The sequence below is a fragment of the Trachurus japonicus genome, chromosome 17 (genome assembly GCF_045865225.1).
Source record: "Trachurus japonicus isolate A0001 chromosome 17, Traja_1.0".
Lineage (NCBI taxonomy): Eukaryota > Metazoa > Chordata > Actinopteri > Carangiformes > Carangidae > Trachurus > Trachurus japonicus.
In genome coordinates, this window is record NC_140923.1 from 30266010 (window position 1) to 30288682 (window position 22673).

At 42.4% G+C, this 22673-nt stretch overlaps 1 protein-coding gene across 3 annotated transcripts in view; it reads right to left on the reverse strand.

Annotated features, from left to right (window-relative positions):
- cdh24b (cadherin 24, type 2b) overlaps positions 1-22673 on the reverse strand; it is a 210312-nt gene that overhangs the window by 118286 nt on the left and 69353 nt on the right. The gene's annotated exons all lie outside the window — the stretch shown is intronic.

The following is a 22673-nucleotide window of genomic DNA, read 5'->3' on the forward strand; positions in this document are numbered from 1 at the left end:
TTGGGAGGAGTACTGTAGATGCAAATAGATTTCTTTATTTACATTTGAAAGGCAAGTCTTAACTGGCACGGCTTTTTTTTCTTTTATTGATTTAATACCTGCCAGGGCTAAAGCGCTTATATCTCTGCATTTCCTCGCATGTGGGTCATTCCAACGAACTGTAGCAGTTTTTCAGGTGTGTTAAAAGTCATTTAAGCACCGTTACACATGCCGCACTTTCCTTTCCTCTCCTCCCTCTCGAGTATGTCTGCTTAGCTCCGGGACCGGGACCGGGACCGGGACTGAGAGACGTCACCTCTGTCTTCACCCCGTGTTTGATCCCTCTGGTCAGTGTGGCCTGAGTGTCCCACCTGAGTTCTCTATTAATCCATTGGATCAAATTTCATGCGGCAACTGTCCACTCTCTCCATGGCGTAAATGATTACCACGCACAAAACCCTCATTTAAATACTGTGGTTTGCGTGTGCTGTCATTTAGCCGGTTACTCTTAGTAGATCACCTGTTTTTCGTGTGCTAACGAAACACGCACATTTTTACCACAGGGTCTCTGCAGGTTACACCAGCTCAAATTTAAGACTTTTTAAGACCTTTTTAAGACCATTATGGATGAAATTTAAGACCTATCATGACAAATAAAAAACGTACAAAAGAAATGCGGAGTCACAAAACTAGAAATTGATTGCAATATATAAGTTGCGTGTTAGGCTTGTTTGTAGTTGAAAATACATTCAATAAAGCACAATGAAGTGTCGCAGGAGCATCTAAACTAAACTATTTGGGGGCACAAAAAGAAATTGGGGAGTGAAATTAAAAATGTTTATGTAACACATTATTTATTTAATTCACTGGCATTCACTGGGGGCGGTGGCGGTGGTGAATATCGCTCCTTTTTTTTTTTTTAACACGTTTAGGCGGCAGCGCTGGAAACCCTGTGATCAGAAACTCTTTGTGGACTCTGTGAAGACGGACGGGAGTGAAGCCGACCTCTCCTCTGCTTCAGAGAGGGACAGGCTTGCACTGTCGGACCTGGGTCTCTGCTCCGTGTCCGGAGCCCAGTCGGGACCGGAGCAGAGACCGAAGACTGACCGCAGAATACGCTGTGAAAATACTCTGAATTGACGGAGTGAAGCGCTACGGCGCAACGGAGACAGGTCAGACAGCGCAGCGAGGAGAACAGCACATGAGGAAGATGAAGACGAGCCACTGAATAAGGAGGGATTTAGAAATAAAAGCCGTGCTTCCCTCTTGTGGTCATAGCGTAGGGTTTTTTTTAAAATATATAAGTCGCTTCTGAATATAGGTCGCATGGCCAGCCAAACTAGAAAAAAAACGCGACTTATAGTCCGGAAAATACGGTACATCTTTTTATTTAAAAATGCTCGCCCATGCTGGGCATAAGAAAATTTAAGACCTGTCTAAAATTATTTAAGACTTGAACACAATAATTCAACAAATTTAAGACATTTTAAGGCCTAAAATTTAGATTTTCAAATTTTAGACTTTTTTAGACTTTTTAAGACCCCGCGGATACCCTGTACCAGGAGCACGCAATTTAGCGCCCCTTCTCTGGGATCTTAGTACATCAGGCCCTATGAGTACTAGATTTGCAGGAATCGGTTAAATTATGCGTGATACTCGCAATCCTGCAGTGAATTTCAGGCACTGTAGAGCATCTGTAGTCTGTACTGCACAACAATTCACATTACAGGTGCACGGTCCTGTAATTTCACTTCATATTCAAAAGTTTAGCTAAAATGCTGGCTTGTTTACATCTCTGTGATCTTCTAAACCAAAATTATGCCAAAACTATGAAAACAAGACAAGTCATAAACATCCGTTCACTTGGAAAGCCTTCCACTACAGCCCCGGCGAAGACAGTAATTGTCATGATGCCTACAAAACTAAAACAAACAGTCATTAAAACATGAAACATTCACGACCATAAAACGTATGCAAATCAGAATTCCACCCAGGTGTGACACACATAGCATCCACATGCATGCAAATTTCCACGCTCCCATTCAACTACCCAGCTCTAATCAATGCAGACACACATAACTAAAATAGTCTCAGTTTATTCAAAGGCACACGATAAGGAACCCCTCACAGAAATAGAGGCAGAAACCCAGCCAGCCTCTGAGGAGCAGTTGAGACTTCAGAAGGCAGACCTTTGTTCTGCGACAAGTTTTAAATTCTGTCTGAACTTTCAATCAAACCCATTCTCTCAGCGGGTGTGGAGGGGGAAATTCCCTTTTGTTCTGTGCTCGCAGTAAAATGTCAAGGCGCTATTGACAACAGTCTCTCCTCGCGCTCCCTGTCTGTTTGTCTTACAGCGAGACAAGGTTTAAATATGTCATGAGCAGCAGCAGTTAATTGTTTAGCATTGATCCGCCATTGATTCAGCATTGAAGTTTGGTTAGCGTCGATTGCCTCTTTAATTCAGTTGCGGTGTGGACATGTTGCCCTGTTGTCGTTTGATCTAATTCAGTCTGTCTCTGGAGGGGACGCTGTGTGGCCTCCACTTCATCACACACACACACACACACACACACACACACACACACACACACACACACACACACACAGACTGAAATCTTTCTCTGTCACACACACAGAGACACTCCTTCCCACTCACACACTTCCTAATAGAACATTCATTATTCATCATTATTAGACTTTTCCTTTATCACCATAAGCTGTTCAATGCTTCTCACCACTGTTCCCTTCCTCCGCAATACATTATTCAGGACAAAACTGTGCTTTTAGCCTCAGAGTATGCAAATCCTACTTTTGATTATCATAATCAGCTGATGAGAGTAAGTGTGTGTGTGTGTGTGTGTGTGTGTGTGTGTGTGTGTGTGTGGCGTGGCTGGTCGGATGATTGTTTGTGTTTTATTGCTTCAGTGCTCCACTCTGGTGGTGTATACTTCACATCATATTTTTAGCCGAGGGAGACGAGCTTGGAAAAGGCCACTGGAGGCTTAACTCACTGCTGTACATTTAAAGGGCAAATCGCCCACATATATGCCACTGCATGCCACTGCCAAGAGGAATGGCTTTTACCATTAGAAAACCAAAAGTCTGGGTTATGTGTGTGCGTGTTCATGCGTTTGTGTGCAAGTCAAGGAAGAGAAGTGTGTAGAAGTGAAAGTCAATGGTGTAGTATTTATTGTCTTTCTCACTAAATTCAAATTAGTATGAAGTTTTTAGGACTGACAAATGAATGTTAAAACAACAGTTACTTGCAGAAAGGTTTAAAGGGTTATTTGTAAGTTTTCTCCGGTGGTGATTATCACTTGCCAAGAGCTTCAGCCACTGTTGTTTTTACGATACAAAGCTACATGTTGTAATCTTCCCTCTAAGCAGTTCATCTGGACACTGCAGTGACTCGCTATCAATTATTATTTTAATGGAGTAATGTAATGCTTTATAATTTCTAAAATAGTAATTAGATTATAGTTGCAAGCCAAGGTAACTATAAGGTATGTTACCATTGCCATTCCTCTCTGCTCCTCTCACCCACACTTAAAGAGATAGTTCAACATTTTGGAAAATTCGCCTATTGCCATAATCCCTATAGTCACAGCGGAAGGTTCATTACCTTTAATTATTGGCACATGTTGTTTTGAGATCTGCGGGGCAGAGACGCCAGCTGATCAGCAAACACAATAGAGGTGAATGGTACAGGTCATCTGTCCCTCATCAAACTCACAATCAATAAAATACACAATCCAACAAGTCTAAAACTTGAAGTTGTGACCTGCACATTCACAACGCTATGATATAATCATGTATAATTATGACACATTACGACACATTAAGCAAATACTCTGAACCACTTGCGCTTTTGAAATCACTCCACCCAGCAGAAATGTCTGGAATGTAGTTCTGGCTGCATTTGCCTCAAAAACAACTCCATCTTGTAATGTTAGATTATTAGCAGGAACGTGATTACCTTTAAAAGGAGTAATCAATCAGTAATTTAAATACTTTCCAGAGTAACTTCCCAAACACCGCAGGCTAGCATGCTAGAAGAAAAGATGTGATGGCGATGAGTTAACACTTTCCTTATAATTTCCTCTAAACTGCTGAGTAAACCTATATTATGCTAATGGTAGCTGTGTAGCAAAAGCAAAACTTACAAATGGCTCGTTTCTTATGTATTATTTACAAAAATATCCAACATACAGTGCGCTGTATTGTTGCAAAATGTATGTTCAATCTGGATGTCACAGACTTTTATTGCATTATATAGTAAAATGTATGGGGCGTACAGCATGTAGTGTATGCTTTATTAATACTGTGTGTCACTTTAGTTGAATTATCTCAGCATGTGTGTGTTTGCGCTGCCGTGCCTCTCAGGCTGCATTAAAAAATTAACCTGTGTGTCTGCATGTTTCCACAAGCTAAAGAGAAGATTCCCTGCTCTCTCTCTCTCTCTCTCTCTCTCTCTCTCTCTGCCTTCTGTTTCCTCCTCTGCTGCTCTTCCACTCCCTTCTTCCTCCTCCCACTTCTTCCCCTCTGCCACCCCCTCCCATTGGGTGCCACCTATCACCCCTGCACTCTGCGCTGCCCTGCCCCGCTGCTCCACTCATCCTGACCCCGCGCTCGTCTTTTGGCCTGCCCTCAGCGAGCATCCCCTCTCCTCTGTGGCACATTATTTTTGCCCTTTATCCCATGCTCCCTGCTACTTACACCAGCTGTTGTGCATAAATAACATGAATAAGCATACAAAAGTGTAACATATCTGTTTTTTTGTTCCAAAGCCCAGAGTAAAGCATGGCAAACCACAATTATTCAAAGGTTGCTCATTTAGTTTTTGCTATAAATGAAAATTTCAAGCTCCAAGTTAACCAAAACTTTGATGTCAATTTCCCCAAAGGCTCTTTGTTGATCCTCTGATTTTTCATCTAACACAATCGTGAATCTTTGGTTTGCGACCAAAACTAATGACATCCCCATCAACCTCAGCTGTGCTTTGAGTTTGGTGTTAATCAGAGACTGTTCAGCAAAGAAAAAACACAGCAGTATCCATTTAAGTCAGTTCTTAGTGTTCAAATGACAAAGCCCTGTAGAGACCAGAGGAGATACTACAGAGACAAAGTCTGATGGGGAGGGGCTGCAGATGGACAGTGGCTTCAACTACACTTCATGTTCATTTTCCAGCTGACACTTGATGTTTGTTTTCTAACTTTTACTACATTCTTGCTAACTTTCTTGCTGCTGGTGGTGGTGGTGTTTGTCTTGATGAGAGCTTCAGCCATTGTTTCATTTAGAAGACACAAGGTTATAATCTGTCCTCTAGCAGAGCTTCAGGACAGATTTAAAGCTGCAGTGTGTTGTTGTCAGAAAGTGACGAGACAGGCTTGGACTGGCTGGTTAGCTTAATGTTGGCTATGGAGCAACAGCAAAGCCATGACCTCCAAATATTTAACTAAACCTTATCAAACCTTAACCATAATCTGGTCACATTATAACAGATTTATTTTTTCCAACATTGATGAGTTGTGGAAGACAGAAAAATAACCACTAGGCATGGACATCTGATCCAGTCTGTTGTTCAATTTGAAGGACTTTGTTGCCTTGTTAACACACATGCCGAACCAGTCTTTATAGAAGAGTTTCATCACTGACAGCCATGTCAACACAGATAGGTGTTTTTGGCTAATGACAGCCATAATGTCACTTTAAATCTTTACCTAGTCAAGTATTGAAAACATTTGGTTAGGTTTCATGTTCAACCATGTGTTTTCTTAGTTTTTTGTTTCTTTTTTTACGCATTTTTTGGGGGCTTTTATGCCTTTAAAGATGAACTATGCAGGATTTGTATCTTACCTATGCTACATTTTTACCTTAATAAACTGTTTGGAGTAATTGTGATGGTTTAATACATGGATAACTTGTTACGAGGGACTATAGAGTCTCTCTGCCTTCCATGTGCATGTCACTTATTGTGTCTCTTGGCAGAAAACCAACCTGCCCCGGTGTCCCAGCTCTCGTGTCGCGCCCCGTAACCTGTAATCTCTTGTTTATGACAGATTAAACTACACAAATATACACGTTGTAACATCGTATACGATATATAACGTTATGTATTGCTCTATTGATTGCTTTCCCACCGGCTTCATTGCGAACAAATGCACATGGCCGAGAGGAAGGTTAGCAAAATAGCAGAAAAGCAACCGGATTTGCATAGTTCCCCTTTAAAGCTGGGGTCTGTAGTCCTGTTCAGAAGCACTTTTCGTTATACTGGGGGAAATGGCCCGTCTAATTTCAGAGGAATCAGTACATTATGTCATCAGGAAAAGGAACGGAAAAAAACAGAGCTCTGTGACAGCCGCAATACTGAGAAAACTCAACCCAATCCGTGCTCTTCAGACCGAAGGGCACGGATTGGTCGAAGTTTGCTCGGAGAGTAAAGAACCAATCAGATGCCTCCGTGTCTCGTTCTGCACCCGTCCCCCTCCTACGCGCGCGTGCACAGTCTTCACGACTCGCTGTTGTTGCCCGGCTGGAAAAAGTCAGCACTGCTCTGCAGAAGAACGGATTTCATGCTCATTTCTGAGCAACGGCTGAGAAAATGCAGCCCAAATCACCACTTCCACGGTTACTTGTAACGACTCGCCCTGAGAAAAAGGCAAGGAAGAGAAAGCCGGAGGAAGAAAAGACTGCTGACAAAACGGCTCGGGATCAGTCTATGCTCTGGATGCAGCAAGAGGCTAAACCAGAGTACATCGGTGTAGCTTCAGGTCGGTGGAAACAACGGAGGGATCTGGGCCTGAAAAGTGATGCCGAGGTTGCTGTCTTTCTGCTGGACAGGTAATTATTTGTTTTGCTTCGGGGAGGATTTCTTATTTTCATGAAATATGTAGGCTAACTTTTGCTAACGTAGCTATTGTAGCTTGTATTAGCCAAATGCTAATATTAGCTTCTCTGTGGGTTTAAAACTGGTCGGTGACGCTAGTATTGAATAGATTCTACCATAGTCGTCAGTGTCTGCATTATTATTGTGATAAAAGACGCACATATGTTGGCTTTTACGTTTTACAACTGTTGCATATTTATGTTTTCATAGTCATGACATGAGAAGGATCGATCAACCTCGACGCAGTCTGAACACGGATTGATTAGCCTGCTAGCTTCAACTACTGTTTCCAAGTCTCTGTCCACGGTGAGTTCAACTTGCTGCTGCTGCTGCTGCTGCTGCTGCTGCTGCTATTGCTATTGCTATGAATTTGACCAACGTTGTCTTTGGTGTGGTGTAAAAATCTGTCTTTCATATCTAGCCCTTTCTGTTTTATGTGGCTCAAAGTGCTATTTGAGGTACTTCAGAAAAGTATTATTGCACATATAGTATATACATGATATGAAGTGATATCTGCCGTATCATTATACAGACATTGAGTAAATGTTAGTGATTATCTTTTGAGAAATATGATGGCCTGAGGATAAAACCTGTCCTTCACCTTAGGAGGTCCAGCACTCCACACAGAGTTGTTAACATCAACTACAACAACCACCAACACTAAAATAAAACACAGCTACCTTAGGTTGTACCTCTAACTTTGTGTGGTGTTGGTGGAGTAATTGATCATGTTACAAGCTTGTCTATGGACTATACTCTGTTAGCTGCTGTGCAGAGAGGATAGGGGAAAACTGAGGATCTTCTCAACAGTTTATATCAATCTTTATGCCTTTTTGTTCTGTCAAAACATCTTCCTTTCAACTGCCAAACCCAAGATTTCTATTTCTACATATAAGCAGTTCTGTGTTTTGTGCTCTATGAATGAAGGGTAAATGTATGTTGATGCTGCACTGACAGTATTCTCTAATTTTGCAATCTTCACAGAGATGATGACTTCTCAGAAGTTGGGGTTCAGGAATCAAGACATTAAAAGCCCAGAGGAGACGGCTCTTCAGCAATTGGATGCAAGGTATGTTACTGTGACAACCATCCCTGCTGCCTTGCTCTCTTCTCTCCTCACAGTAGCAGGGTGGTCAGTGGCCAAAGCTGCACCTGGGCTCTGGGGAGGCTGTGGTCTACAACCCCCTCCTGGAGTCAGCTGCTCTCCCTCTCTCCTGCCTGCAACACCTCCTGCTCTTTGGTTGATGTTTTGGTTCTGTTTTTACACTCTATAACACCCCACACACACATACTCTTCCATCCATACACCCACTTACATTACTGATCTTACAGTCCACACACGCCATGCTTAGTTTGTTCTTTTTCAATCCTTTTTAATCAGGAAAAAAAGGGGCAAAAAATATTATTGGCATTTTTGAAGAGGACACTTTTGTCCCTAAATGATAAGAATGTATGTTTTTCATAAGGGTGTAGGTTATAGGTTGTATCACAGCCACCACACTAGACAGGAGTTACCTCCTGCTCCTAATGATGTTGCTCCTTTCAGACGTTGTTCAACTGGGGCAGAGCTTTATGCTTCAGACCTTGATGCATAAAACTCCACCCCGAGTAAACTGTAAGCTAATATGAATGTATCACACAAAGCTTATTATCTTTTCTCTTATTACAGATACAGCAAGGTGTACAATAAAAAATCGAAGAAGTGGAGCCTTTCTACAGAAAAGGTGGTGATGGACTACAGTTACATTGCAGGCCAAAGGAGCAGATCAACAGAGCTGACAAAACACTCCTCATACACAGCCTGACCTGTCTGCCTTCCCTGGAAACACCTTTTCCATGTAAACACCTTCTCCAATGTGTAGATACACTCATGTTGAAAATGTACAGATACTTATGTAACAATAAAGGGTGATACCAACTTTGTTGTAATTTTTCTGTAATCACTTATTTTTGTTGTGGTGGTGAGAAAATGTATAGCTTCTTTTGCAGAAACACTAAAATGAAAGGCATTCATCACTTTCAAATTTTTATTAAAAACAATATAAATAACAAAAGACAAAATTTAAATATAAGTCAAAAATATAAATAAGAATAATAAAATAACTTTGGAATGTACAGACTGTAAACTTCAGTGCAAATTTGACAGGAATCTAATGTAGAACACAGTATAAACGGCAGGGCTCTAGTAAATCTTACAGTGTGTTTACACTCTACAAGGGACAAAACCTTTATACTGTCCATGAGGATCTGGGTAGCGGTCTCTTTATTTTCCAGACACAGGAACTAGGTAGACGTGAAGCTGGAGGGCCTGGTGGAGGAGCATCTCCTGATGCTGACATCTGCAGGTATCAAACAGGAGGTTTGGGTTGATGAGATTCTTCCAAGCTCAAGTCGTTCATTTCTAGCCTGTAAAGAGAATAGTTCATCAAGGAGATTAGACTTTGTCATGATGTTGTCCTTTATTATTACTAATATTAGTGGAATTTCATTTATTATTTTTTGTATGTTTATATTTTTCCTTTTACAGTTTATGAATGACAATGAACTCTCTAACAGAAATGTTGTGTTCACAGTAAATGGCATGTCATTGTTTACAGTTGTTTACAGTTCTTGATTATGTTGAGATCAAGAGAAAAAAAAGGCTCAGACTGTAGCTCGGTCTGAGCCAGTGCTGTCATCGTGTAAACTCTAACAATCAAACAACAAAGATATCGTTATCCTATTAGCATATCTGCCTAACTAATTTAGCCAAATTGAGATATTGGCCTAAATTTACTTTCCTAACACTTCTGCATCACCCTGCATAATTTTCAATGAAAAACTGAGTTAGGCAGATATGATATGTGACTATTAAAAACACTAAATACACGTTTGTCAGTGAAAAACACATCACAATCAGGCTAACTGTTACAATGTAATTTAGCTGATGGGTCTGAATCCAGCCGGATCCTCGGGAAGATTCAGCAGATTCAGACCTTCAGACCCGACCTGCCCCTGGGTCTGCACAGACTGATGTGCTATAAAACAAACAAAAATAATAATAATAATAATATAGTTTACTTACAGGTACGGTAAGTGAGACATGACTGTTTGTTGTCGTCCAAAACTACTCCTAGCTCGTTAGCTCGTAGCTCGTAGCCCTTAGCTCGTAGCTGTCCTCTCCTCCGTGCTGCTTCTGTGCGCGTGCTAGTGTGTGGGGGCGTGGCTTGGACGGACTCACTGACGGGAGGGGGAGCAGGGGGGAGGAACTTTAGGAGGTGCTTTTTTCAAATATTGCTCGCTCTCTTGCTAGTTTTCCAGAATTACAGACCCTAGCTTTAATTGATAGGATAATCAGAGAGAGAGGGGAAATGGGGAGACAGAGAGAGGGAATGATACCATGGAAAGCGGGGGTGCAGATCCGATGTCAGGATTGGGGGGGACACAAAAGTGATTTTTTTTTTTTGCCTGTATGCAGCTCATAACATGCGACCATAAATCACAACTTGGTAGAGGCTCGGCATATCATTCAAAAAGTACTGCACAGGGAATCATTTATTGTGCTTACCTTTCTTGTTTATTTGTCCTTAACAGCCAACAGCGTGTATCACTAGTAAATTATAATTTTAAGGGTCTCGGACATATAATATCTGCTCACGTTCTTATCTTTCGCCTCCCTCCGACCTTCCCAGATCCCCAATTCTTCTCACCATCTTCCTTTTATCCCAGTGTATGGGACTACTTTATGCATGATTAATTGATATGAATTAGGGATGCAAATTATCGAGTAATTCATTAATCGATAGTTGATAGACCTTATCGATCGATGATCGATTAATTGATAAGCGGCGATTTTCCTGAGAACCTAAATTTAAGGGGAAAATTCCTTATGGACTTTACACTAGTATTTGTTAATTTATTTTAAGAGCACAGCACAATGAAAATGTTTAAGTAGCACGTTATTTGGGACAGAGAGCTCTGAGGTTGAAGTCCTATCATAATGAGATGAGATGAGGTGAGAGAGCTGCGTTTCCATTACAGATTTTCGCAAAATAAAAGCGATATTTCTGAAACTTCGAAAAAGTGCAATTGCCATTTGCGGGTGTTTCCATTGAAAGGTATTTTGCGAATGAGCCGTAATGCGTCTTGCGTTTCTATGGTGACGGCACAGCAATCTCAGCTGCCGACAGCTGTTGCTGTTATTGTTATTAACAAAGACGAAAACAGCGCTTGATTGCTGAAAGGCAAAGCCCGTGTGGCGCTGCAGCGGCCACAAATAAGGGCGCACTCACACGGGCCAGTTGTTCCGTACCGTGCTGAAGCCCGAATCCCCCCCCCCCCCCTCTCTCCCCCGCTGGCCCGCACTCACACCACCTCCAACCCAAGCTGCTCAAGCACGGCTGCCTCCGTTGATATAGAGGGATTATTTGTTTACCAACACAGCGGATGTGCGCTTTAACCTGACTGCAGAAAGAACGGAGCCTTTTAACACCAGCGGTGATGAGGCGCTGTCGCGCTGACAACAATATTGTGTCCACACACCCGTACTGGTTTATGTGACTTAAGGTGACATGTCGGCGCAGGAGGGAGTGGGAGCGTGGATGCGAGCCAGTCTCCTTCAACCATGCAGGGAAAAGGGGAATGGTAGGAAAGGGTTTTCTAATTTATTGAGAAACAATGCCCAGGTCAGCAATGCATGACAATAAACATGTGGTTCATTTGTCCCCTCAAGTTACATAAACCAACACAGCTTGGACACACGCGCTGTTCTCCGCGGCACCGCAACGAGCGCTTTTTTTTTCTTTTCTTTTTTTTTTTTTAAATTAAGCTCCGGTAGCGACCGGCTAAACTACGGTAGGATACTGTAAACCAGCGCGGATCCGGTGTGTTTATCAAAGCTTGTCCGCCGTGCTGAGGCACCGGGTCGGTTTGAGCTGCGTTCAGGCTGCATTACAACTCCTCAGGCAGCTCCGTGTCGGCGGCTTTTTGACTCGTTACTCACCGGTCGTCTGTGTGTTAGCGATGGTACAGCCTGAGTCCCGTATAGCTACAACAGGTAACAGTGTTGTCTCTTTTCACCTCCTCTCCCTCTCTCCCTTGTGTGCTGCAGTGCGCAGCGCTGCACACGTTTACACAGAGATCTGCTACATTATGTCGGCTTTGCTTGTTTACATTTCACAGTAAAACTCCCATTGAAAAGGAACGATTAATTGCAAGTAATTTAATTTAATCGATTAAATTCTTATCGACAATTAATCGATAGTCGATTAATTGTTTGCATCCCTAATATGAATGAATATCAAAATATGAAGCCCCAAGATTGAGGGGGTCGTTTTTTTAAAGCCTGCTGATGTCATCAGCGTCTGTGTAAGAAACTACCCATTCATTTGCATTGTAGTGGAGGAGACCAGAGATTGGATGTGGAGTCAGAAATATATTTGTCAAACATTATGCTATTTTACACCATTTCAATCATTTCTTTTTAGATGTGAATCTAAAATGTGAAGAATGTGAAGTCTGAAAATAAATTTGTTCAATTTTGAATAATTTGGGGTATTTTTATTGGGGGCGACAATTCATGTTTTTCAGAAATTGTGGGGGACATGTCCCCCCCTCCGTCCCCCCGGGATCTGCACCCATGATGGAAAGGGCCACCGGGGGATTCGAATCAGGACTGGCTGCAGCGAGGACTATAGCCTCTGTATATGGGGCGCCTGCTCAACCCAGTGACCCAACCCAGTGTGTGTACAATAACACCAGTGGCTCCATATCCGCTGTTATGAAACCGACACTTGGCTGTTTCAGGGGACATGTCTCATACGACCACCATCTTTGGCACAACAGACTATTCTACCCACGACTGTTTAAGTGGCCTGTCTCCTCCCATCTGACTGAACTACGATGGCCAGGATGATTATGCTAAAACATCGGCGTGTTCCTGTGAGCATTACTCCCAACACAACAACCAGTTTATATCCACTACAACTGCTACAACTTCAAAGGATCCCTGTTTGTTGTCTGTGATTAATTTTCCTTTATGACGAGTATTACAGACTCAGAGCGCTGACAGCGTGGCTGCAGGCTTTTATTCAAACACAACAAGTGACCAAAGTAAACTGAACTAAGTAAAACACGCTCTGATTCAGTAACCGTATCTAGATTATTAACAGTGCTGCTTTACTGCTGGAAACTAATCCAAAATAAAACTCAAGCCTCAGAAGCTTGTTCAACAACCAAATTCATGACAGCACTATGTTTCAGCATGGGAGTACATCACACTGATTAAAGCAAATATTACTCCTCATTTTCCAGTCACTGTGCTGTAGTTTGATTTTATACTTTGATATTAATAATGTGCTGATTTTTGGGGGGGGGGGACTCTGGGAATATTTCAGATAAGGCTGGTTGTGGGCACATCTTGTGTTATATTTAAAGGGATATTTCAACATTTTGGCAAATTGGCCCATTGCCATAATCCCTATAGTCATAGCAGTAGGTTCGTTACCTTTAATTTTTGGTGCAAGCTATTTTTAGAACGGCGGAGCAGAGCCACGAGTGCTCAGAGCTACGCTACGGAGGCTAATGGAATTTCTTGGTTTCCCTCATCAAACTCATCAAATACACAATCCAACAACTCCAAAACGCTCTGGTGGACAAGTTGTGACCTGCACATTCACCACGCTATGAGATAATAATGGAACGTTACCAGACAGAGTTGTTTTCAAGGCAAATTCAGAGACTGCTTGCTGAAAAATTTCCCCTGAAAACAACCTTTCAAACAACTGCGTCTGGTAACGTTCTGTTATTATCTCATAGCGTGGTGAATGTGCAGGTCACAACTTGTCCACCAGAGCGTTGTGGAGTTGTTGGATTGTCTATTTGATGAGTTTGATGAGGGAAACCAAGAAATCCCATTAGCCTCCGTAGCGTAGCTCTGAGCACTCGTGGCTCTGCTCCGCCGTTCTAAAAATAGCTTGCACCGACAATTAAAGGTAACAAACCTACTCCTAAAACTATAGGGATTATGGCAATGGGCCAATTTGCCAAAATGTTGAACTATCCCTTTCACTCAGCTACAGCACTCAGTCATGTGTGGCAAGACATTAGTAACCTATTGTGCTGACATTCAAATCAGTTCAAATCAGACTTGTTAAGCAGTGGTGATGACTCAGCGGTCGGATCCCATGTGTCACCTTACAGCCCTTGCCTCCTTTCCTTCCCCTTGCTCTCCCTCTCTCTCTCTCTCACACACACACACACACACTCTCTCTCTCTGTCATCACATGACATCTTCTCCTCTTTCGCCTCCTCTGCCCTCCTCGCTCGCCCATGCCCTCCGCTCCCTGACTCACAAGCTCCTTCAGGGCCACGGAGAGAAGTGGCCGGCGCATAAATATTAGCTCAAGGTCACGGTCGCAGAGCTCACACTGGCCTATGCATAATCATGAATTCAACTCCTGCAAAGCCTCTTCACTTCACATACTCCCTATGTCACATTAATGCTCTCTGGCTTAAAACACACTGTATTTCTCACCACTGACACGGCTAACCTTGAAGGGGTTAACCTCGGGTGATGATTCCACACTCCAGCTCCAATTTGCGCTTCTCTGTATGTTGGTACACCACCTTGGGGTTGCTTTGGTTACACACATACTGTAGCAACCCGCATTTTCCAGGGTTATCTAGTATTGAACTCTTTACATCAACTTGGAAATGGCGCAGATGTAACTCCAAGAGGTTCATATAACTCCCAGAGATAAAACAGCGTCATTCTCACATCTGGGGGAAACGACGCTTTAAATTCAGATGCTCGCTTTGCTGATTTGTTCAACATTATCCCGAGATGAAACACGGGGTACAAAGAGAGAGGGAAGATTGGAAGTAAAGAAGAGAAAGGAGGCCTGTGTTTCCTTTGAATTCCATCTTTAATAGACTCCACACATTCTCCTCTTTTCATCCTCTTCTTTTCCCCTCCTAGCCTTGTTCCCTCAGTCATCCCGCCTATTATTTTCTCTATGTGATCCTGCACCCACTCAGCACCGAGGCACATTTGAATGTGGCCTCCACAGGGGCTTGCAATAACATGGTATTTAACTGCTTTCTCCATTCTCGTACTCTCTCTCCACTCTTCTCTTGTATTTTCCTCAGTGTAAACCCTGCCTGCTCCTGCGCTGATGCCCCTGATTCCCAGCTGCCTCTTTTCATAACCCTCTTTCTCTCTCTCCCCCATTCTGTCTTTCTTCGTCTTGCTTCGGGCCTTTACGGGCTGTGAGGTCAGCTTTAGAAACGTGTGTGATCTCTCACTCCTTCTCCTCTCTTTTTTTTTTTCCTCTAACCGCCTCACATGTTCTCCCTCTCTTTCAAATTGTAGGCCATTAACCTTTCCTCACTTCCAACCACTCTCCATTTTTTCCTCCTAACCATCCACTCTGTATATCCACATGATATTAACGCTGCCCTCGCTGTACTGAACATCCCTCTCCTTTTTAACCTCTCTCTGCTTTTACCCCTCTTCTTCCACATCACTTCATGGTTCTGCGTGACACTTTCGCTCTCCTCTGTCTTGTTATCCCCCCCTCCCTCCCCCCTCCTCCCTCCATCCAACACTGTAGTCTCACTCTCTAATTGCTGTCTCACCCCTGCTGTGCTCGGACCCGCGGGCTAGATGATTTCTACAGGGATCGTAAGAGAGGAAGCACATGAAAACACATAGCAGTTTGCAAGGGGGATTTTTTTTTTTTAATTATTATTGATGAGTTCTTTGTCAGAAGGTGTGTGTGTGTTTACAGATAGTGCTGCCCTCCTGTTGGCACAATCACACGTTCTTCCTATTTTTTTTTTTTTTATCTTTGGTGACTCTGTGCCTCACGACTCTCTTTCCTTCAGACACATAAAGGACACTTTTATCTGAGCAGCATTATCAATGACTTTGAAGCAGGACTTACAAGTTTGTGCGGCCTGTGATGCGTTTGTGAGGATCTTTGTAGTTTTTCAAATAAAAATGTAAGTCAGCCTCTTTTCATGTCACAGCAGGAAATTACAGCAGCAGTGAACGTTTCCCCAAAGTAATAGCAGCTATAACATAATATGAACATATAGATTACATTGCCAAAGGGTTGTAAATTAACACTGAGTGGTATAATACGTTATGTCATATATTATATATAACAAGGCAGTCCCTGGTCTCGGCCTTAAGCCATGCCAACTTGGACCAACAATCAAACCTTGCAGTATTTGGTTTCTTTGAGTGTTTTATCTGAAATCTGATATATTTCTATCAGATGACTCAGAAATCAGTCAGCCAATCAGAGGAGAGGCTCCTCTCTTCTGATTGGCTGCCTGGCCCAGTGTTTCTACTGTAGCTCTCCAGAGAGAAGCCTGAGAGAGGAGATACAAGAAACTATATTGTGATGGTTTCTTTTGGATCAACACTTCAAATAAAACACCAGTAAAAGTGGAAAGTATGGGACCTTTAAAATATTTACAAAGATACTCTGAACATGTTTTTAAAGTTGTAAGATTTCATTCCTGGTCGACGGTGAGGAGAAACCTGTGGTTACTGCTGGTGCCGCCGTGTGTGCCATTTGAAAATGACACATTTATCACTTGCTGGGGGCAGACGACACTCTTTGAAAACTACTCTGTCTGAGTTCAAACTTGTGATCTCAATGAAATGCTGTGAATTCGTGTGAATCCGGTCTCGTGTGTATGAGTTGTTTCCTTTGAATTCCTTGTGTTGTTGAGTAAATCCTTTAATGCCTATAGCAGAAGAAATGTCAGCCACAAACAGCAGCAAGACCGGGTTTGATGTGATCAAAATCTTAAAGATTAGACATTTAAAGAGGTAACCTACCTATTTGGTCAAATACGATCATTTCCAAGTAAAGAAATATATAGAATGGTGAGAATTAACGCAGCAGAGGGCAACTACTGTACGACTATGGCCAAGCTCCAAAAACACTGGGTAAAAAAAAAAAAAAACGCTTCCCATGATGCATCTTTACAGTATCTTTGGTTAGTGTCTTCAGTGTCCCAGTTCTATATCATACTTCTCGGGTAAAATTAGAGGTTTCAGGACAGTCAGACTGAGTTATTTTCTCAGACTTAAGAATGTTCCTCCATAGACATGGCCGATTTTTTTTTTCACAGTTTGATCTTCATGTGTTGTAAAATTCATGCGGAGTGCCTCTTTAAAGTGCATACGAAATTAGAACCCGTCAGTATCTGAATGTCCCCTTTTAGCATTATATGATCACATATACAGGAGATTTGAAATTATAAATGCTATCACTCCAAGTACATTTTTAATGTTGAATGTATACATTCTTGGGTAAACTGATTCTCATTTTTGCACTTGTAGTGTATATTCTATTGTTTTAGACATTGTAGGATACTTTTTCTTATATACTTCCTCTTGGTATCCTATTTATCTCAATGGCACATTTCCCTTTGGAGCATCCTGGCAGAAGAATTTCCTTCGGGATGAATAAAGTTATATCTATCTATCTATCTATCTATCTATCTATCTATCTATCTATCTATCTATCTATCTATCTATCTATCTATCTATCTATCTATCTATCTATCTATCTATCTATCTATCGTTTTGGGCCATGGGCTGGAGTATAGGATTGAAGTCTAGTAGAAGAAGCACCAGTTAAATAAAAGTAAATGAACGTAGGTCCTTTCCACCACTGGCTTGTACCTAATAAAGGCTAGAGTTTGCTACAATGAGCACCAGAGACAAACACTGTGTACACGCACACGTACACACTCTCAAACACCAGCACCTAACTTCCTGTGACAGTCTCCCTCTCGCCTTGCATCACACTGTCGACATCCTGCGAGCGCTTTCGCAATATCATGTGTGTGCACGTTGCAGCCAGAGGCGGTGCGCAGAGGCACAGGACTTATCAATAACAGAACGGTCAATAACTGTGTTATTTATACATCTTTAACGCCCCTGGGCAGGAGGAATCCTTTAACTGCTTTTTGCAGAGCAATTTTCAGCAAACGAATCTTAATGAATGATTTACCATAATAAAAAAAAAGAGCTACAGTGAGAATCGGTTGCTATTGTTCCTCGTGTCACAACCTGGAAGTATTTAATTACTGCTTCAAATTGGTGTCTACATATTTTACATTGGTGCGATGGTGCAGAGTGAGCATCAGGGGTGGCAAAGACAATAATGTTAATAGTGTAATACAGGCACATTTGACGATGAATAACCATGAATAATGTATGTTCGTGCTGATGTTAATGATATGCTAATGATGATGATAGCCTTAGTCCATTTCCTGTTGCACTGATGAATTACATATGCATGTAGCGCAGGCTTGCCAGGTAGCTGCAAGACTTGCTTTGTTGGAAAAAAGGTGAAGCGGGGCGAGATAGAGTCGTCGGAATTTCCTCACACAGAGGAGGAAGCGACTCCATGTGTCACGTTTTCTCCCCGCACAAGTCTTAGCGAGTTTGCATTTCAAGGGGAGAGTGAAGGGGGGGGGGAGAAAAAGCTAATCAGAAAGGGGTGTTTTTTTTTTCCTAATCCCAGCTCTGCTGAGGCGCCTTTTCTCCTCAAGAAAAATCTGTGTTTCTTTCGCACTGCCTCTGCAATCACTTGAAACCCCATTACAGACCATGTGACAGCATCAATTAAATTCACAATTATCACGGGGCAGACACACTCCAGCGTGAGAAAATATAGTAACATGGCATCGTCTTGCGAGCCTCTGTGTGTGTGATAGAGAGAGTGTTGATCCAGAGCAGGAAACCGAGTCAGACAATCCACCGCTCAAGATTGTTTCTCGTCTTCTTTGGCAACTCTTGTGAACTTGAGCGACTTCCCTAAAAAACAAGACGCCACAATAAATATGAACAGAGATCTCTGACAGTATAAAGACTTTTCAATGGGCCACTCAACAGCAGCCAATTAACAACTGCTAACGCGTCAGCAGCGCCGTTCTAAATACTTAATGAGCTCTTTTTGGTAAGTCTTCTATAACAGTCTGAAATCAGAGGAAGTGCTTATAAATATCCCTAGAAAAATGACACTGGGTGCTGCCTGCTGTGTCCACAAAGTTGGCCCATAATTCATTATCAGTTTAGCAGCAGAGCCTTTGTCTCCCATTGACATCACAGATTAGAGTCTTGGCTCTTGTTTCCAGCTTTAGTAGAGATTTATTCAGACCAAACTGTCCGAGATCACACACGCAACAGAAAAAAAAACACAACACAGCCAGCGAGTGTTGGGATGGATTTTTTTTTTTTTTAAGAGCCCACAGTTAAATAAAGAATCACACCTTCAGATATACACAGTCTGTGCGTCTGAATGTGTCTGGGAACGTGCTGTAGCCGACTTGAAGGAGAGACACGTGTTGTGAGTCACAGGCAACTGTGGCTGCAGCTGATTTAGCCTGAATTTGGACGGGAGCTGGATCTGGCAGGTGGAGCCGTTCTGGCCTGTACAGTCAATTTCTTCATGCTCTCCATCACGGCTCTCTCTATTAAAGCACAAGCAGGTCCCACGAGAGGAAAACAAGGGAGCGTGTCCGCATTGATCTCTCCTCTACCTATAGCGCCGGCCTACACTGGAGCAGAGCAGGAGATTAAAAATTCATAAGCGTATTAAGATCTATAAGAGCATTATTCATGTGTGCCGTCACTGTCTAATACAGTAGGGTACTAATCATACGCATCTCTAGGCCAGCACACACACACATACACACACACACACACACACAGAGCTACAATAGCGTTCTGGGTGTACTCCAAGTGTCAGCGCTATCATATGGGCATGTGTGTGTGGCCTGGCGCTGTTCCCTCCTTGAGTGCCATACAATGTGCTGGCATAAATACCTGCTTGACACAGCAGATTGGCACTAATGGCTTTACATGCAGTGCCATCTGTAAGCTGAACCATTAGCTCTTGCATCTTCTCCACGGCCACTAACAGCGCCTGATCAGATCCAGTTCAGACCATCATCAGTCACAGTGCAAAGGCAAGACAACAAAAAAACAAAACAACAACCTAAGTAGGATATCGTAGAGTTGGAAACCTTCCATGGGAATTAACAGGAATATATGGGAATTAACAGGAATTAACAGGAATATATGGGAATAAATCCGAAAATTTACAAAATTGAAGGTTGGCCCTTAACAGGGAACTTAAATATAGTTGGGGAAAATTTCATTTTACTTTTTGATTTTTGTTGTTCAGTAAAAGAATTGATTGTTCATACAAGAATTAAAACTTGATAAAGTTCTACTCACACATAATGGTGCGTTCCAGGCTTTTGAACCCGTACGTCACGACTTCAAGTCACCAGTTTCGCGTTTGTAGCGTTCCAGGCAAGTTACGAGTTACAACTGGGAACTGGGAGTACATCGATCTAGTACGAGTTCACAGGTGGGAAGTTACGAGTTTGACTGTTCGTTCCAACGGGTAACCATAGGAACAGGTCGGAAAAACACGAGTTACGGGTTGCCTGGAACACACCATAAATCTGTTGAAATGTCATGTTTTTTAATTGTATTATTTTACAATGTTTGTCTACTTATGACAAAACAAAATATTTACATTTATGTTTGGACATGATACAGTTTGTTTACATTACCCCCAATTTCCAGTTAATTCCCATAAATTCCCATAATTCCCATGGAAAGTTTCCAATTTGGAATATTTCCAAAATTCCCCATCTTAAAACAGAAGTAAGCGGAATATTTGTGTTAATATAAGTCTTAAATGTATCTTCCGACAGCAATCACTTATATAGAGTGTTTGGTCCGAAACACGGGTCTGTCAGTCACTCTGCTCTGCTGTAAGCCGAGGAGAAAACTTTCCTTGTATCCTACAACCTTTATCCAATGAGGAGAGAGAGAGCGGCATGAAGGGGCGGTCTTCTCTGTGTGTGTGTGCAGCCAAGGGATGCGCGTGAATGAGGTGACGTAGGGACGAGGACCAATAGATTCATGACGAGGGCGGGGACTGCTAACTCCATCGGCTGACAGGAAGTTAGCCAAAACGACCCGATCGCTTTCTTCTACTTCTTTAACTTCCCATGGAAAGTTTCTGGAAATTTACCGGAAATGTACTGGAAATTGACCGCCCCTTGTGAATATTAGAGTGAATATTGGCTAATGGTCGCTGCACTCAGGGAGACTGTTGTATATGAAGCTGCCCATCTGTGTGCACCTGGACATTAAAATCCAAAAAACACAAAGCAATTTAGACCATTTGCTCTATCGAGTGTGAGACGCCTCCCGCTGAGCTGAAGCTCTTAACCACCGACCCAACTTTGAGCACTCACACACACACACATCTACACACACACACACAGAGCAGCTTCTTACTCTGTGGCTTCCAACAGCCTGCAGCAGTCACGCAGGGATCATTACTATTCATTTGCTCAGCAAACTGGCCACACAGGCTTATAAATTAGCTCATCTACCGCAGCTGGGTACTGAGACAGTTGGCACATGCTGAGGACTGAGAGCGCAGCCATTACAGTGCGCGGCTGCGAGACACCTTCTGTCCAGTCAACGTGACCTCCTCCACGCTCATCTGCTCCCTCTTTCAAAAGGAGGAGGAGGAGGAGGAGGAGGGGTGAAGGGCTGGGCACCGGTGGGTGAGACATGCCCGGTGTCTAATAAATGACATAGCCGAGCAATAGGCCCGACATCCCTGTGTGTGTTGTGCTGAGGGAGAATGCGGTGATAAATCCTGTCAACCCAAGTGTAAATCAGTCTGAATGAAATAGCATTAGCAGGACCTCTGACCATGAGGGAAGAGAACTGACAGATCTGATCTACAGTGAAATGAGGGAGCGCTCGTCTCGGACTACTCTTGCTTTCTTGCCTTGGGGGGAGGATCAATGGCGGGAGGAAAAAGTAAAGCTATTAATTCTCCGGGATATGTCAATTCCCATTGGTGAGGGCAGATTGGTAGTGATCATGACGAGCCCCTTGGGCAGGACGGAAGCCGAGGCTTTCGCCGCGCCTCAGTACGCCATTGATTCATCGAGTCTTTACGGCTACCTGGAGCTCACCACATCGGGATTGGAGCGATTGTAAATCAATTCCAATTGTGCGTTTATAACAATGCACACAAAAAGAAGTGACTGTGGAGAAGATAAAGTTCAATTCTTCTACCCCTCAACACAGCATATAACTGTCTTTGTAGATCTGCTCTTGGTTGTTCTTTTTACACTCATCACTATATCATGTATAATGCACTCAAATGGCCCTCACTCAGTATAAGAAGACTGAATCACTGGTTACAGTTTATTTGCAATTATCCTGCTTATTTGCAACATTTTTTGATTCCATATTCCAACATACCAACTACGGCGCTCAGCTCAGTACTTCTTCCTTATTCCTACAGTGAACAAAACAATTGGTAAAAAAAGCATTTATATTTAAAGCACCATCAGACTGGAATAATCTTCCTTTAAACATACGCTCATTGACTTCTTTTATAGGTTTAAATATGCCTTGTCTTCTTATTTTGAGTTAAATTGCACATGTTTTAGATGATGTTATATCAATATTATCTGTAACACACTGTAATTTCAATTTGCAATATTATGTTATTATTATACATTTCTCTTAGTTTTACTAGGCGACTGCTATGGCCATCGAGAGGTTGTGCTCATTCTTGTACTCATTTCTTTTATGTTTGTGTTGATGTCTGTTGTCGATTGTGTTTTGTCCCTTTTTTTGGTTGAAATGTATTTTAACCCCCTCAAAAACGAGAGGATTCCTCTCAACGGGTTTATCCTATTAAAAAAAAAAAATTCTGAATGTGTGGAGAAGATAAAGATAAATAGGCCA